We start from the raw sequence: 17426 nt of genomic DNA, 5'->3' as shown, positions 1-17426 counted from the left end.
GTAGCTCTGTTAAAGATAGAATACACAGGTTGACATATATATATATATATATATATATATATAATTCAAAAACTAAGGCAACCTAAGGTATATTTTATGTGCTTACCATATAACAAATATACAAAAAACGCCCAATACAAAATTGTATACGGGAAAGAAAAGCACTATTGCTTCCTATTAAGTGCTTACAAAGGAATACATTATTCAAATAAAAGTTTTACTGTATTTAATTGAAAATATGACATCATGTACATTTAATTCCTTACATAAACCTTTATCTAATACAAAATATTTTGAAACTCTCAATTTAATTCTCATGATAAATATCCACCAGTATATAGTCTTGAGTTCTCCCTCAAATCTATGCTATCTCTTACCTCACTCTGACCCTCTTTCTCACAAACACCATACAATAGATTTTTTACTTCAATGTGGTTATTGGTCTCCTTTCATTGGACCACCGCTAGATGTTTAAATCTTTATATTTGGAATAATTCATTATGATTTATTAATATTTTGGGACCAAGACACAAGGCTCGGTCTCAAAATAAATTTTGCCAATATTCAATCCATTAATCCTCAGATCTTCATCACGGGTGTCCTACTTGTGCATCATTTTCTAAAATTGAAATAATCTAAACAAGAATATGAAGGAATTTTGATTGTTTGACCTCAGGCCAATGTTTTTGGAGTTCCACCTGCTGATAGTGGTAAGCGTGTAGTTTAAATTACTCTTCCAGACACATTACTGTATGCATGGTGGTATAATATCAAAGTGCTACTACAGTGACTCACATACAAAGACCTTGTATTGCAAGGAAAAAATGTCTCACCATTTCATGCACACGTTTAATCATATACCACTTAAAATGTATAGGTAGCTTTTAATTGTGTTTTGTCTGATTTTTTAATTGCATTTAAAAATGACTAAACTGTTCCAAATGTGTATGTTTCCAAAAAGCAAGTCCAAGGAAACTGCTGCTTAGTTTGTAATAAGTTTGTTGGCATGTTTCAAAAATTGCAAACTCAATGCTGTTCACAAAATATTCGGGCGGATTTTCAAAGCCCTGCTCGCGTAAATCCGCCCGGATATATGCGAGCAGGGCCTTGCGCGCCGGCGCGCCTATTTTCCATAGGCCGCCGGCGAGTGCAGAACCCCGGGACGCGCGTAGGTCCCGGGGTTTTCGGAAGGGGGTGTGTCGGGGGCGGGACCCGATGACGCGGCATTTCGGGGGCGGGGTGCGGCGTTTCAGGGGCGGGACCGGGAGCGTGGCGCCGGCCCGGGAGCATTGGTCCAGGCCTTCGGACCAGCCCCCGGGTCGGAGCACGGCGCGCATAGATTTACGTCTGCTTCTCGCAGGCGTAAATCTACGGACAAAGGTAAGGGGGGGGGTTTAGATAGGGCCGGGGGGGTGGGTTAGGTAGAGGAAGGGAGGGGAAGGTGAGGGGAGGGCGAAAGAGAGTTCCCTCCGAGGCCGCTCCGATTTCGGAGCGGCCTCGGAGGGAACGGAGACAGGCTGCGCGGCTCGGCGCGCGCCGGCTGCCCAAAATCGGCAGCCTTGCGCGCGCCGATCCAGGATTTTAGAAGATACGCGCGGCTACGCGCGTATCTTATAAAATCCAGCGTACTTTTGTTTGCACCTGCCGCGCAAACAAAAGTACGCGAACGTGCTTTTTTTAAAAATCTACCCCATTGCTTGCACATATGCCCCTCTGCCCAACTGCCAGTGTTTTGGCTTGACTGTGTGCTTTGGGGGCTGGTCCTTCTATCACAACTTTAATACAAACATATCATTAAAAAAAAATCCTCAGCAAGGCTTCACCTTAGATAACAACTCGTACATTCATCACCTTTCTCAATCTGGAACACAAGCTCACAGAGACACACCAGAACAATGGAACAAGCGGGAGAAGGCATGTATTTCTGTGTTTAAGTATGTGTTTGGTTGACAGTATTTTAAATATCAATGAGCTCTGGGAATCATGTCCAAGATGCTGGAAGACTGAGCTCTGTGTTGATTAAAGTGATGAGTGGATGAGTGGATATCTGAAGTGAAGCCTTAGGGGTACATTTTCAAAAACATTTATGCAAATAAAAATGAGCATTTTTGTGCATAAGTAGCATCTACTTCTGTATTCCATTTTTATTAAAGTTGAAAAGATGTGCATATTTTCATTTTTGCATACACATATACATGTATACAAATGGGGCAGTCTAGAGGCATTCCCATATGGGGCCAACATTTACACAAATAAACTGCTTTTTTAAAATATACTTATGTGCAAACATTTGCCAATTTATTCGGATATTTCTATACCTGCTAATTATCTGGTCTAAGTGTTATTAAACATGTTTTTGTGTACTAGTCACTGGGTGAACTGTGGGGAATTTGGGCAGAAGAACCAGGAAGGTCTTAATGACTTGTAGAAGGACTGGTAGACTAATTTGTAGACTGCACATTTTTTTTAATTGGCCAACCAACATGCATAAGACAGGACTTATGCAACAAAGTCCTATTTAATTTAATGCATAAAATATATGTGCTTATATTTTTTTAAATAGGCAGGAAAAGTATGTGTGTTCAATGCATTGATATACATGGTTTCAATGTATTGTATATGTTCTTGCACAAGCCTACATACTCGCGTATGCTGCAGATTAGAGATATGCATATTTATAAAACGCACATATGAGGTGGAGAGTAGAGGGAGCAAACCTACCATTTGGCTGTGGAATTTCCCAGGGTAAGATCTCTTCTTGCCCCGATGACTGTGGTTACTTCCAGCTGTAACCTGTGAGACCCGTGTGAATGCTGAGAGGGGCATAACGGAGGCGGACCCGGAACTGAATATTTATTGACGCTGACGTGCAGCAGATGCCAGCGCGCTGCTTAAGCCGCGCGCGCTAAAGGGGCATGCGGCTAAGCTGGGCTTTGCCGGGCTTCTCTGGGATTTCGCTGGATATCAATCTACAAGTTTGGTGAGTGAAATAATATTTCTTGAATCTCCCTCTCTCTCCTAAACCTCATCATAGAGATCCAAGTTAGCTGTGACGTGGAGGAATTGAGTACCCCTTTGTTCTATATATTTTCTTATATGCCTCATTCTGCCTGGAAAAGGAAGGCTAAGGAGCGACAAGCCTCATCTGCTCCAGAGGCTATACCTATAGTGGGTCCAATGGATTCTCATATCCTCCGTAGGATGAATGTGGAGGTAGAGAACTCGCTGAGCACACTGGGGGAGAAGAAGAGCCCCCAGGCGCTCCAGAGTTATTAAAATCTCTCTCCCCCGAAGGGAGATTGACACCGCCAAATCTGGCTGACAGACTCCTGATGGAGGGGGGAAAGATTGGGCTGCCCAAAGAGGAGAGCCAGATAGAATTCTCCTTGAGGCATAATGACCATCTGGAAACACTGCTGGAATTTACTAACAACCAGGACAGTGGTGAAAACTCCAGAAGGATGGCAGATGAAGTTCCTGGAGAGAACTTTAATGAAATGTCTTTATTTCCATTTAAAGAGTTACCAAGACCTCAGACTTTCAGTATGGAACTCATTTGGGAGGCTATAAATGCCTTAAATAAGAACATGGGGTCACAAATGGAAATTTTAATTAAGATGTAATCAGCTACAAGAATAAGAGTGGGAAAAATAGAAAAAGATAATTTGCAAGTTATAAGTGATGTTTCATTACCTAAGAATGATTTGAGAAAAGTTAGAGGTACAGAATGCTATCATTAAAGAAAATCAATACTTACAAAAATGTCTCCAAAAGTAGAAATATTCGATGTATAAACTTTCCAAAGTTGGAGACTACTACCCCTATGCTAATCTGGAGAAGATATTTGATGGAGGTACTTGATATTCCAGAAGCTACTTTGCCTGTTATCTCTAAATTATATTTCCTTCCACCATTAAAGAAAATCTCCAGATTAGAACAGGGTGAAGATATTCCTGTACAGGAATTAGAACCTGCCCATGATTTGAATTTAGACATTTCAGAAATTTTGGAAAAATCATAGACCGAACTAGCAAAACCCGCTATAACTTTGGTAACTTTCATGTTAGAATCCGACAAAAATTGAATATTTTGAAAGTATTTTTTGAATAGATCAAAAGAATTCCCTGGCTGTAAAGTCCAGATGTTCCCAGATCTATCACGTCAAACTCAGAAGCGTAGGAAACAGTTTCTTTTACTAAGACCTCAGGTATTGCAGTTAGGTATGTACTTTATTTTAAAGTTCCCATGTAAATGTCTAATCAAATCCAGTGGAAATACATAAATATTTTCCCAACCAGTACAGCTCACACAATGTTTAGTTCAAAAAGGAAAACCACTCTTGAGTTCGTCACCAGGAGCAACATAAGCATCCGTTGAAGGAGTTAGATCTCATATCTCAGATAACATCCTATAGTCAAATTTCTTATTGTTGTCATATTTAATTATAATTATACCTGAAGTTGTGTTATATGGATCTCTTTTTCCCTTTTGAGGGCTTGAAAGACAGGTAGTGAAAAGAACATGTTTTTTCTTGTAGAAATTTAACAAGTTTTGTAATTGCATTCTTTACCTGTAATTCTACTCAAGTGTGTAACTGCTTGAAGTTTAAATTTAAAGTTTAATAAATAAACAAATAAAAAAAAATAAAATGCACATATATCATACGTTCATATTATAAAATACTTGCCTAGATCTGTTTGCAGCTATACATGCACATTGATGTTGCCACATGCTTTTGTTTGAAACACCCTCTGAGGCTTCTTTCTTATATGATATTATCGTGTTACAATTTTGGAAGCAGGACCAGCCCCTGAAGCAAGCTATAATGATCAAATGCTGACAGTGTTGGGCAGATGGGTGCTATGTGTAAGCACTAAGCAATACTTCCTGAGCACCGCTGAGTTTGCATTTGTTGAACAACATTCCAACACTGAGTTTTACAATATTACAAGCTAAATAGTAGCCCCGTTGGTCTAGTATTTTGTACACATACAAACCTGTGACTGTTTAATCATTTGTAAATGGATGCAAAAAATCAAACAATACTCAACTAAATCATAACAATGCATTTTAAGAGGTATATGACTAAGCTTGTGTATGAAATGATGACACACATTTTTTCCTTGCAATACAAGATTTTTGTGTCTGATTCACTCCAGAAGTTCCTTGATCTAATGCTACCACACACATAGTAATATGCCCAAAACAGAGATTTAGACTATAAGCTTATCACGTTTGGTCAGAATAATACTTGTATTTATGATAGCTAATTGTTCCTTTTGTACAATGTTTATGGAAATCATGCTGTGCAGTGTAAATAAAACAAGTTGATTTTGAAGCAAACTATCAATTTTGATATTGCTTTATTAAATTGCACCAACATGAAAGGACAGTAGCATCTGGACCCATAATATCTTCCCCTGTGGAGTGTTAATTGCTGAATGGAATGTGGCAAATTGCTTGTTGTAACCAAAAGTGAGCTATCATATCCCAGATACACATGTACCTGTTGCGCTTCCCAGCAGCGCTGGTGCTGCGACCGGGCCTGCTCATCTGGCGCGCCTGTCTACCAGCTCCACTCTCAATCTCAGTGCTGCTCATCCATGGCATCCATGAGCGTCCCTAGGCCCATCGGGGCCTTCCACCTCGTAGTGCTCCTCGCGCTGAGACTCGGCGTTCTCCTCGGCGTCAGCCCCGCCCCCTAGCGCGCGCGTGCAGAGCTCTCCTGACTTTAAAGGCCAAGCACTGGAAACTCACAGGCGGCGCCCAATTCTGACATTACCTGAGCCCTGTATAAGTAGTAGCAGGGCTCAGCCACTAGCTCATTGCCTTGGCAATCGGGTCGTACACTCCAGTGTCTCTAGTTTGCCTGTTCCAGTGTCTTCTGTTCCAGCGTCTTCTGTTCCTTCGTCTCTCCATTCCTGGTAGTACCCTTCAGATTGATCTCACGGTACTGACCCTTGCTTGCTCCTGAACTCGTCTGACTGCTGCCTGGAACCAACCTCTGCCTGTCCATGAACCACGACTGACCGCTGCCTGGAACTGACCTCTGCCTGTCCACTGACCACGTCTGACTGCTGCCTGGGACCTGACCTTTGCCTGACTTGACTACTCCTGGACTGTCTACAGGTACTGACCCCTGCTTCGGCTGACCATTCAGGACTGGCCTTGATCCTCGCTATCCACTCAGACACTCTATTCTGTCCTCCTGTGACCTCTGGACATTCTTGCTTGGACACTGACCACGCACCCTTGTTTGTGGTGGGCACTCCCCTGTGCTTCCTCTCTAGGATACCCTGCGAGGCCCACCTAAGACCAGGCGGCCTGGGTACCCAAGGGCTCAGCTAGCCTCTGTCTCCTCCTGTGCTCTGCCTCCGGGTGGCAGGCACTCTCTGGGTCCAACCAGAGGGCTGTCCCAATCCTGCACCAGGCCAAGGGTCCAAAACCGGCGCAACAGTACCCACCTGTCATTGGATGGTAAGATTAGGAATAAACTGAAGACAGTTGACTCAGTTTGTGGAGCAAGCGCTCAACATATTAGCTCAACCTAATATCATAATCAGTCACATCAGACACAATGATATTGGCAGTCTAATATGTCATCAATCTGTACTATTAAACAAGGTTTGGCTGAATTTGGAGCTCTTCTTCTCAGAATTTTAATAACCTTGTCAGATATTATAATGCACCCACAGATGGGATCCTCAAGATTATGAAGTCACGAAATATACAAACTTAACTTTTTGGCTCTGCAAGATGGATGGTGACAGATATGACACATTTTGTCATCAGAAAATTGTTCAAGTTTGTTCAGGAATAACAGAGATAATTATTTGATATTTAACAAGACTGTTTTAACAACTCAGTTCAGGAGACAATAGTAGGGATGTGAATCGTTTTTTGACGATTTAAAATATCTTCCGATATATTTTAAATCGTCAAAAATTGTGAGAGGCGATATGCAATAGGAATTCCCCCGATTTATCGTCAAAAATCGTAAATCGGGGGAAGGGGAAGGCAGGAAAACCGGCACACTAAAACAACCCTAAAACCCACCCCGACCCTTTAAAATAAATCCCCCACCCTCCCGAACTCCCCCAAAATGTCTTAAATTACCTGGGGTCCAGTGGGGGGGGTCCCGGTGTGATCTTCCACTCTCGGGCCACGGGTGCGTTATTAGAAATGTCGCCGGCGCTACTTTTGCCCTGTCATATGACAGGGCAAAGGTAGCGCCATACGGCCATAGGGCCATACGGCCCTATGGCCGTATGGCCGGCACCATTTTGCAATACGGTAATACGATTCGAGTGCAGGAGGTCGCTTCCGGACCCCCGCTGGACTTTTGGCAAGTCTTGTGGGGGTCAGGAGCCCCCCCCCCCAAGCTGGCCAAAAGTCCCTGGGGGTCCAGCGGGGGTCCAGGAGCGATCTCCTGAGCTCGTGACGTCGGGGGACAGGAACCAAAATGGCGCCGGCGCTACCTTTGCCCTGTCATATGACAGGGCAAAGGTAGCGCCGGCACCATTTCTAATAACGCACCCGTGGCCCGAGAGTGGAAGATCACACCGGGACCCCCCCACTGGACCCCAGGTAATTTAAGACATTTTGGGGGGGTTCGGGAGGGTGGGGGATTTATTTTAAAGGTTTGGGGTGGGTTTTAGGGTTGTTTTAGTGTGCCGGTTTTCCCGCCCTCCCCCGATTTACGATTTACACGATTTAAAAAAAAACAAAACCAAGACAATACGATTCCCTCCCCCCCCCCAGCCAAAATCGATCGTTAAGACAATCGATCTCACGATTCACATCTCTAGACAATAGAAACATTTCTTATAGAACAGGGTTCAGCTTGCGTTTAGTGGGTGTTGCAGCAAGTCCTTCACTACTCCAGGCCTGTGGTAGGAGTACTTGAGCTAAGATGTTGTATGCAAGTAGGAATGTGCAGTTTCTATGGAGGGTAACGGTTACTCTGCCTCTCCAGACTAATGCTTAGAATGGCATATTTGCAATTGAAGTATGGCAAGTCAATAAGCTGATGGGTTTGCTCAGTACTGTTGACCTCAAAAAGATAGTTGGCATTGTTAGGCAAATCTTCCTGGTAGAGGTCACCTAGGCTGGCAAACACAGCAGGTGCCTGAGAAAGGGATTTCATCTAGCCTACCTATCATCACAGCAGGTGTGATAAAAGTTACTGGCAGCCAATTTATCCACAGCAGGCAGCTAGATCTTAAGAAAAATACTTAGATCTGAGTATGACTGTAAAAATGTTTTCATGAAAATATGAGATTAAAACAAGCTGCTATCTTTGAATTTCTTGTATTCCCAGATCTGTTTTGTGAAGGAGTAAGGAGACTTGGAGATGGGAAAGCACAACTGCATACATTATAACAAAACTTAACTAAATGCCAGTGCAGAACTACAAGGAAAAATGAGGCATTAGAGTGACAGGACAATTAGTAGAGGAGAATGAATACCAAATTTTGAAGGATTTGGAGAAATCATAGGATAGGATCAGGATAGTTTGTATAATAGGGGATGCTCCAGGAGTGTTTCTGGGGTGGCCTTATGACTTACTTGATTAATGTTGATATTTGATGGGCAAACCTAGCTCCACAAGTAGTTAGATAACCTAGCCAATAAGGCTTGAATGAAAAGTTGAAGAAAGGTAACCAGCTAAAATTAACTGGTTATCTTTTGTCCATCAGAAGATGTTAAGAATATTTGTCCTATTTCTCTCTCTTTTTCCTCTTTCTTTCTCAGGGCAATTTTCAGACTGGTCAATTCACCAGGTAAATTGTTATTTATGTAAATGGCTTTAAAAATAGCCCTCCTCATTTCTTATGGCTAGCTAGTATAAGTACATAAACAAAAACAGTGAGAAAATAAATCTGATTTCAAAGTTGGCCTGGGTAATTTACATTTCCTTTGCTGACACTGTGTTGATTTTTACTGTTTTATGCTCATTATTTGCTTCAGAATCCAGCCATTCTTTTTTACTAGTATGGTTTATAGCATATGACTGCAGTTTGTTTACTTTTTGAATCTTCGCCAATTTTACTCCAAAAGGTCTCGATATTATTAACAGTTATTCTGCAGTCCTTTCTGTTCCATACAGTGATAAAAAACCTTCCTTCACAAACAAGGTTTAGCCTTCTCATTTACCAATCTATATTCATTGACTAGCAAAGTTATTATTGCTCACTTTCCAGCTATGATGAACTCAGATCTGTAATATATCTACAATTCTTTACACTCATGCTTGCAGTTTTTTATATTTTCTGTCCTGGACAACTGGCTTTAAATGTGAATATACTATAGAGAGAGTTTAAGAACATTTCTAATCATTTGAGATTCAAAATTTCTACAGTGGTTTTAAATATTATAGTACCTCAAATTATTCAGGTTTGTCATTGTGTACTCACTTTGTATCCATTTATACCAATTATGATGAAGCTAAACTGCTGAAAGCTGACGCTTGAGAGCATCCTTGTAGCTACATGGAAGAAAGGCAAGGTAGCTAGAGGGTGCAAGACCAAAATTTTCCTCAAGGTAGTTGTTTTCATTACACTTCTATTCATTTCATTACTGTATACATATGAATTTGGTTTCATGAGCATAAACTCATACATAAGTACATAAAGCCGTACTTTAAACACATGCAAAAAGGTTATGCATGCAAACTATTGAAACGAATGAAACAATTGCAGATCCCCCAATGGCAGCTCTTCTTGAAGACCTGTTAGATAAATGGACTGAAATATAAAAACTTTGGTGAAGGCTTGAATAAGAATTGTACATTGTGTAGTCTAAACTTGAAAACACATTGTTTTCTACAATGAACTGGTGTTATATCCTGAACTGCACTGATTCTAGATACGTAGTCCTACAGATTATTTTTAATATACTGGTATACATCTGCACTAGGTAACTCACAGAAAAGTTAGATAATGATTGTGCAGTTTATAAACTTCAGGCAGCTGCAAGGTGAATAACAGGGGTATACACTTGCAATGTTTTCATTTTGTTTTTCATTTCTTTTTTATTCATTTTTTTTCATTTGTGGTTTATTTCATTGTATTTCTTTGAAACAAAATAAACTAATTGAATGAAAAAGAAAAGAAAACAAAAAAGAACAAAATGAAAAGAAGGGGTCAGAATCCCTTCTCTTCTTCAAAAATGCATGTACTGGTGCTCTTCCCCTGCCCATCCACATCATATTTATTTATTAATCTATTTATAGTTTCTTATAGCCCATATCTTCCTGAAAAGTTCGTGTCGGAGCCACACAGTAAGCCATCAGAGCAATCTTCTTTGCCTTGCCCAAAAGACAAGCTATTTTGAAGCTTTGCTGAATCTGAGTTGTTGCTGCAATTACAAACTACTCACAATGGAGGACATTTCTGGACATCTTTACATTTCTTGAAGCAAAGAGTTTATATTCTCAAAATGCTGCATCATCAAGTTCATATTGCTGACAGCCTGCAAACAAATGGAGTAACAAATTAACAGCATCTAGCGCAGGACTTGGTCTTTCAGGTTTTTGTACCATCCGTCATTTACCGTCTGGCATTTTCTCAGAAAAGTGTCATAGCTATTTTAACTTGCATATAAAAGAAAGTTTAATTCAACACTTTTAACATATGAACCATTAATTCAAATGACCTATGATTGTATTGCTTACAACATTTTGGACATCAATTATTTAAATAATTAATGTAGTCCTTTTGGCACCATTATGATGGTCATTTAAAAAAAAAAAAAAGCTTTGGTATTCATACCTTTAAACAGATACTCCTATTACCAGCATAAGCAAATTGCTGCCTGATGTCTAGCTGCCTTGCCCATAATTCTATAATAGGGGACATACCTACCTTGCTGCTTATACCACTATATGGTTTTACTAGCACACAACTACCTGCCATGCTTCTTATGCCACCATAGGGGACTTACAAATTGCTACTACATGCTATTTACTATGCCTCTTGTACTACAAAAGAGGTCTTGGTGCTACTGCTCTGCCATCCTGCTATGCCAGCCTAATATTTATGAGCATGAATGTTTTGTTCAATAACATGCTATTTGCTGTTTGTTTCTTTTTTGGTCCAGAAAATGTGCTTTTCCCCAGAAAATAGTGGTACATCTTGAAAAAGAAATATCTTCCCCAATACCTATTTTATGTTTCTTTGTTTTGTTCTAACCCCACTACAATGATCCCAGCCTCGTTCTCATACCCTGTTTGTTTGTTGATTATACTGCGGTTGTTTGTCCACAAAAGCCCTCAGTCATAAAGAAGAAATACAGGCAGAACAGAAATCATAAAGGAAACAAACCATTTACATGTTCTGAATGCATTAAAATATCAGTCAGGCAGAGAGAACAACAGGATAAAAAATATGGGAAAATGTTTCTTAAAAATAACCTCACAATGTCGTATAAAACCTAATCACTCTCATTAGAGTAACAATTTACATGTTCTGTGTTTAAAGTACCAGATGGGCAGAGAGAACTCATTCAAAATCACAAAATCGGGAAATAGAACAGAAAGAATTGGGCTACAGACTATAGGAAACATTTTCTAAAAAATCACAAACCTGACAAATTACAATAAAACTTATCTACATTCATTTGTGAAACCATTGTTCTAAATGTGATATCATTTTCATTTAGAAAGCCCATTTCACAAGAAATCATAATTCTACCCAGCGCATTTAATCTTTTTGTGCAACCCATCCTTGGCTTTCTTCCATGCCCAGGCCTTAAACCTTGGAGTTCTCATTGCCAATATGTCTTAAGATTTTCCATACTTTGTCATACCAAAGATCTATCAAACCCAGTATCTGTTTCCAACAATGGCCAATCCAGGACACAAGTACCTGGCAGGATCCTGAAAAGTTTGATAAGTTCCATGCTGCTTATCCCAGGGATAAGCAGTGGATTTCCCCAAGTCCACCTTAATAATGATTTATGGACTTTTCTTCCAGGAACTTGTCTAAATCTTTTTTTTTAAACCAGCTATACAAACAGCTTTCACCACATCCTCTGGCAATGAATTCCAGAGTTTAATTATTTGTTGAGTAAAAAAATATTTCTCCTCTTTGTCTTAACTGTATTATCTAGTAACTTCATTACATCTCCCCTGGTCTTTCTACTTTTTGAAAGAGTAAACAACAAATTCACATTTATCCAATCCACTCCACTCATTATTTTATAGACTTCAATCATATCTACAATCAGCATATCTTCTCCAAACTGAAGAGCTCTTTCCTTTTTATCCTTTCCTCAAAGGGGAATGATTCCATCTTCTTTATAATTTTAGCTGCTTTTCTCTGTACCTTGCTAATTCTGTTATGTCTTTTTTTTTATATTGGTGACCAGAACTGCATACAATACTCAATGTTCACTCATACCATGGAGCAATACAGAAGCATTATGATATTCTCTGTTTTATTCTTCAGTTATTTCCTATAAATTCCTAGTATTCTATTTGCTTTCTTGGCTGCTGCTGTACAATGAGCAGAGGTTTTCAACATATTATCCACAGTAATGCCTAGAAACATTTCCTGGGTATTGACTCTCAAAGTGGAATCTTGCATTATATAGCTATAATTTGGGTTGCTTTTCCCTACATGCATTACTTTGCACTTGTTCATATTAAATGCCATCTGCTATTTGGATGCCCAGTCTCCCAGTCTTGCAAGGTCCTCTTGCAATTTCTCACAATCCTCTTTTGATTTAATAAATCTGAATAATTTTGTATTATCAGAAAATTTGATCATCTCATTCAACCTTCCCATCTGTAAGACATTTATGAATATGTTAAAAAGCAGCAGTCATAGTACTGATCCCTAGGGCGTTTGATTATTCACTTTTCTCGATTCAGAAAATTAACTATTCAGACCTACTCTTTTAAACAGTTCTAAATCAACCACAGAACATTGCCTCCTATCCCATGATTTTTTTAATTTCCTCATAAGGAACTTTGTCAAATGCTTTCAGAAAATCCAGACATACCATATCAACTGGCTCATCTTTATCCATGTTTATTCATAACTTAAAAAAAAATGCAACAGTTTGGTGAGCCAAAACTTCCCTTGGCTAAATCCATGTTTAAATTGTCTCATTAAACTATGTCTAGCTATATGTTCAATAGTTTAACTCTTTCTTTCTTTCTTTCTTTCTTTATTTATTTATTTATTTAACATTTTTATATACTGACCTTCATGAAAAGATTCATAGCAGATCGGTTTACATGGAACGTACGGCCTAACTAAATAAATAACCATATAACAAGAAGGCAATAGCAAGTTACATATAAGAAGGGTATCAAACTTGGGGAACTAGAGTAGCTGGGAAGTAGAAGTACAGCAAAATACTAGAGGGTAGATATATTTGTATACTGAGAATGGTCTGAGTGAACTAGTTAGTAGGGATGTGAATCGTGTCCTCGATCGTCTTAACGATTGATTTCGGCTGGGAGGGGGAGGGAATCGTATTGTTGCCGTTTAGGGGGGTAAAATATCGTGAAAAATCGTGAAAAATCGTGAAAAATCTAAAAATCTAAAAATCGCAAAACCGGCACATTAAAACCCCCTAAAACCCACCCCCGACCCTTTAAATTAAATCCCCCACCCTCCCGAACCCCCCCCCAAATGACTTAAATAACCTGCGGGTCCAGCGGCGGTCCGGAACGGCAGCGGTCCGGAACGGGCTCCTGCTCCTCAATCTTGTTGTCTTCAGCCGGCGCCATTTTCCAAAATGGCGGCGAAAAATGGCGGCGGCCATAGACGAACACGATTGGACGGCAGGAGGTCCTTCCGGACCCCCGATGGACTTTTGGCAAGTCTCGTGGGGGTCAGGAGGCCCCCCACAAGCTAGCCAAAAGTTCCTGGAGGTCCAGCGGGGGTCAGGGAGCGATTTCCCGCCGCGAATCGTTTTCGTACGGAAAATGGCGCCGGCAGGAGATCGACTGCAGGAGGTCGTTCAGCGAGGGTTCCGGCGCCTCGCTGAACGACCTCCTGCAGTCGATCTCCTGCCGGCGCCATTTTCCGTACGGAAACGATTCGCGGCGGGAAATCGCTCCCTGACCCCCGCTGGACCTCCAGGAACTTTTGGCCAGCTTGTGGGGGGCCTCCTGACCCCCACGAGACTTGCCAAAAGTCCAGCGGGGGTCCGGAAGGACCTCCTGCCGTCCAATCGTGTTCGTCTATGGCCGCCGCCATTTTTCGCCGCCATTTTGGAAAATGGCGCCGGCTGAAGACAACAAGATTGAGGAGCAGGAGCCCGTTCCGGACCGCTGCCGTTCCGGACCGCCGCTGGACCCGCAGGTTATTTAACTCATTTGGGGGGGGTTCGGGAGGGTGGGGGATTTAATTTAAAGGGTCGGGGGTGGGTTTTAGGGGGTTTTAGTGTGCCGGCTCACGATTCTAACGATTTATAACGATAAATCGTTAGAATCTCTATTGTATTGTGTTCCATAACGGTTTAAGACGATATTAAAATTATCGGACGATAATTTTAATCGTCCTAAAACGATTCACATCCCTACTAGTTAGTGGGGTGGATCCTGGTTGGGAGGTATGTTGGCATTTTAGAGATTAGGGGAAGGCTTGGAGGAAAATCCAGGTCTTAAGTTTTTTTTGGAAGGTTAGAAGGCAGGGTTCCAGTCTTAGGTCATTCGGTAGCTTGTTCCAAATGAGTGGGCCCGCTGTGGAGAATGCACGATCTTTGATGAATGTTAGGCGTGTGTATTTAGTTGGAGGGACTTGTAGAGTTCCTTTGCATGCATCTCTGATGGGTCTTGCGGATGCGTAGACCCATCAGAGATGCATCCATCTTTCCTGGTAGTAGCCTGAGACTCATCAGTCTATAGTTTCCTGGATCACCCTGGAACCCTTTTAAAAAAAAAATATTGTTACATTGGCCACCCTCCAATCTTCAGGTAGTGTAACTGAATTTATTGGTAGTTTACAGATTAAAAACAGTAGATCTGCAAGTTTATTCTTGAGTTTTTTCATCATTCTAGGATCTATACCATCTAGTCAAGGTGATTTGCTAATATTTAGTTTGTCATTCTGCCCTAGTACATCTTCCAGGTTCATTGACATTTATTCAGTTTCTCTGAATCATCTTTAAATATCACTTCTAGAATGAGTATTTGCCTTACATTTTCCTCAGTAAAGACCAAAGCAAATAATTCATTTAATCGCTCCTCTATCTCCTTATCCTGCCTTCTCTCCTTATCTTCCTTTAGTGACCCATTTACCCCTTGTTTATCTAATGGTCCAACTGAGTCTCTCACAGGGTTTTTAAAATTCAAATATATCTGAAAAAGTTTTCATTATGGGCCAGATTTTATAACATGCGCGCGGGCGTAGATTTGTTCGCGCAATCTGGAGCGAACAAATCCACTCCCGATTTTATAACATGCGCGCGCTGCCGTGCACATGATATAAAATCCAGGGTTGGTGCTCCGAAATCAGAGTGGCCTTGGAGGGAAATTCCCTTCCGCCCCCCCTGCATCTTCCCCTCCCTTCCCCTCCCTTCCCCTATCTAACCCACCCCAAGCCCTAACTAACCCCCCCTGACCTTTATTAAAGAAGTTACGCCTGCCTCCGGGCAGGGGTAACTTGCGCGCCCCGGCTCTCCATCCCCCGGCCTGATGGCTGTTCTTGAGGATTCAGTCCCGCCCCCAGAATGCCCCTGGGCCAGCGCCCTACCCACGGCCCTGCTCCCAGAATGCCCATTTTTTCAAGCCCTGGGACTTAAGCTTTTAACTACACCTTTTTTCCTAGTGTTAAGCTGTGTGATATGCTTGAAGCAGGATCCCACTTTGGGCATTTTCAGAGAGAGAGAGAGAGAGCTTCTGGGGTGGCATAAATAGTAGTCAACTCTTTATACCACTATAGGAGGGCCAGCTAGTAACTTAAGGTGAGGTTTTGGTGGTAGTCTAGGGTTTTGGAGCCAGTTTTACATGCACAGTGAGATGTACGAACAGCACAGTACATATCAGTGAAAATTTGGCGTGATTTGGAGTGAGAAACGTTACACAAAAATGAGATTTCTACAATGTTATCTTGCCTTAGCCATGGCCCTTTTTCCATATCATGGGCGTTATTCATGTGAAAATTTTTACATTTTCATGAATCTGAGCCATAGCTTACTGTTGGAGCAGTGTAAGGCTTTGGGAATTGGGCAAAGTGTTGAAATGAATCAATTGTTTTCTCTCAGATAGGACTGCAGTGGTAAAGGTTGGAGATGAGATTTCTGAGTCATTTTTGTTTCAATGTGGGGTCCCTCGGGATCACCTTTGTCAACTTTACTTTTTAATGTTTTTCTAAAACCGTTAGGACAGCTCATTTTTTCTTTGGGTTTTGAAGTTTTTATTTATGAAGATGATATTTAACTAATTTGGCCTATGGGGCCAGACCCAAGAGGGAATTCAAATGATTGTAAACTGGTTAGAACATGATAAACTCATTATAAATGGGGGTAAAACTGCTTAGGTTATTATTTCAGGGAAAGAATTGAACCTACCATTGTTATCCCTTAAGATTAAATGTGTCACCGTTGATGATGTGCAGAAGGTGGGTCGAACGAGGGTGCCGGAGGGAACCCGCGGGGAATCACGTGATGCCGCGTCACTCCGACGTGGCGCCGACGTCACGTGATTCCCCGCGGGGAATCACTCATAACAGTAGGTAGCCCTACTTCATGTAAGCATCTCTTATTTAATTCAACTATGCAAATTTGACTCACAATGGATACCCCAAACTGCACCAACATTATCAATCTGCCAAACCACACAATCAGCCAGGTTGAGGAAGGTGTCCTTTCATGGGGGCTTTCCTTCTGCCCCACCAAATCCACACATGTTACAATTCTGTGCTGATCTGACACCCCCAAGCCTCCCGACACCCCCAAGCCTCCTGACACCCCCAAGCTGGCCAAAAGTTCCTTTTGGGCCGAACGAGGATCCCGGAAGCAACCCCGCGGGGAATCACGTGACGCCGCGTCACTCCGACGTGACGCCGACGTCACGTACTCCTTGCAAAGTTGGTCAGAAATGGCGTCCTGACCCCGCTGGACCACCAGGGAGTTTTGGTAAGTCTTGGGGGGGGGGGGATTAAGGAGGGTGAGGGGTTTAAATTTTTATTTGCACATATGGACATAGACTCAACTTATGGAATTCTCCATATGTCCATATTGACCGCATATGAACTTAAACCTTTGCTCTGCACATCCCTACAAAATAATGTGAAGACCAATAGTTAATAAAAAGTCTAGCAATTTCCTATGTGGGAGTGGGAGCTGTAGAGATGTGTCAGTCCCTTTTAGTATAACCATTGAATAAGTAATTGGTTGTGTAAGATTTAGGATTAGAGATATAGTAGACCTAATTTGACATCAGAACTTATGAACATAAGAGCATGAGA

This window comes from Rhinatrema bivittatum, chromosome 5 (assembly GCF_901001135.1).
Source record: "Rhinatrema bivittatum chromosome 5, aRhiBiv1.1, whole genome shotgun sequence".
Lineage (NCBI taxonomy): Eukaryota > Metazoa > Chordata > Amphibia > Gymnophiona > Rhinatrematidae > Rhinatrema > Rhinatrema bivittatum.
The sequence above is the reverse complement of the archived record's forward strand: the minus strand, read 5'-3'. Positions refer to the sequence as shown.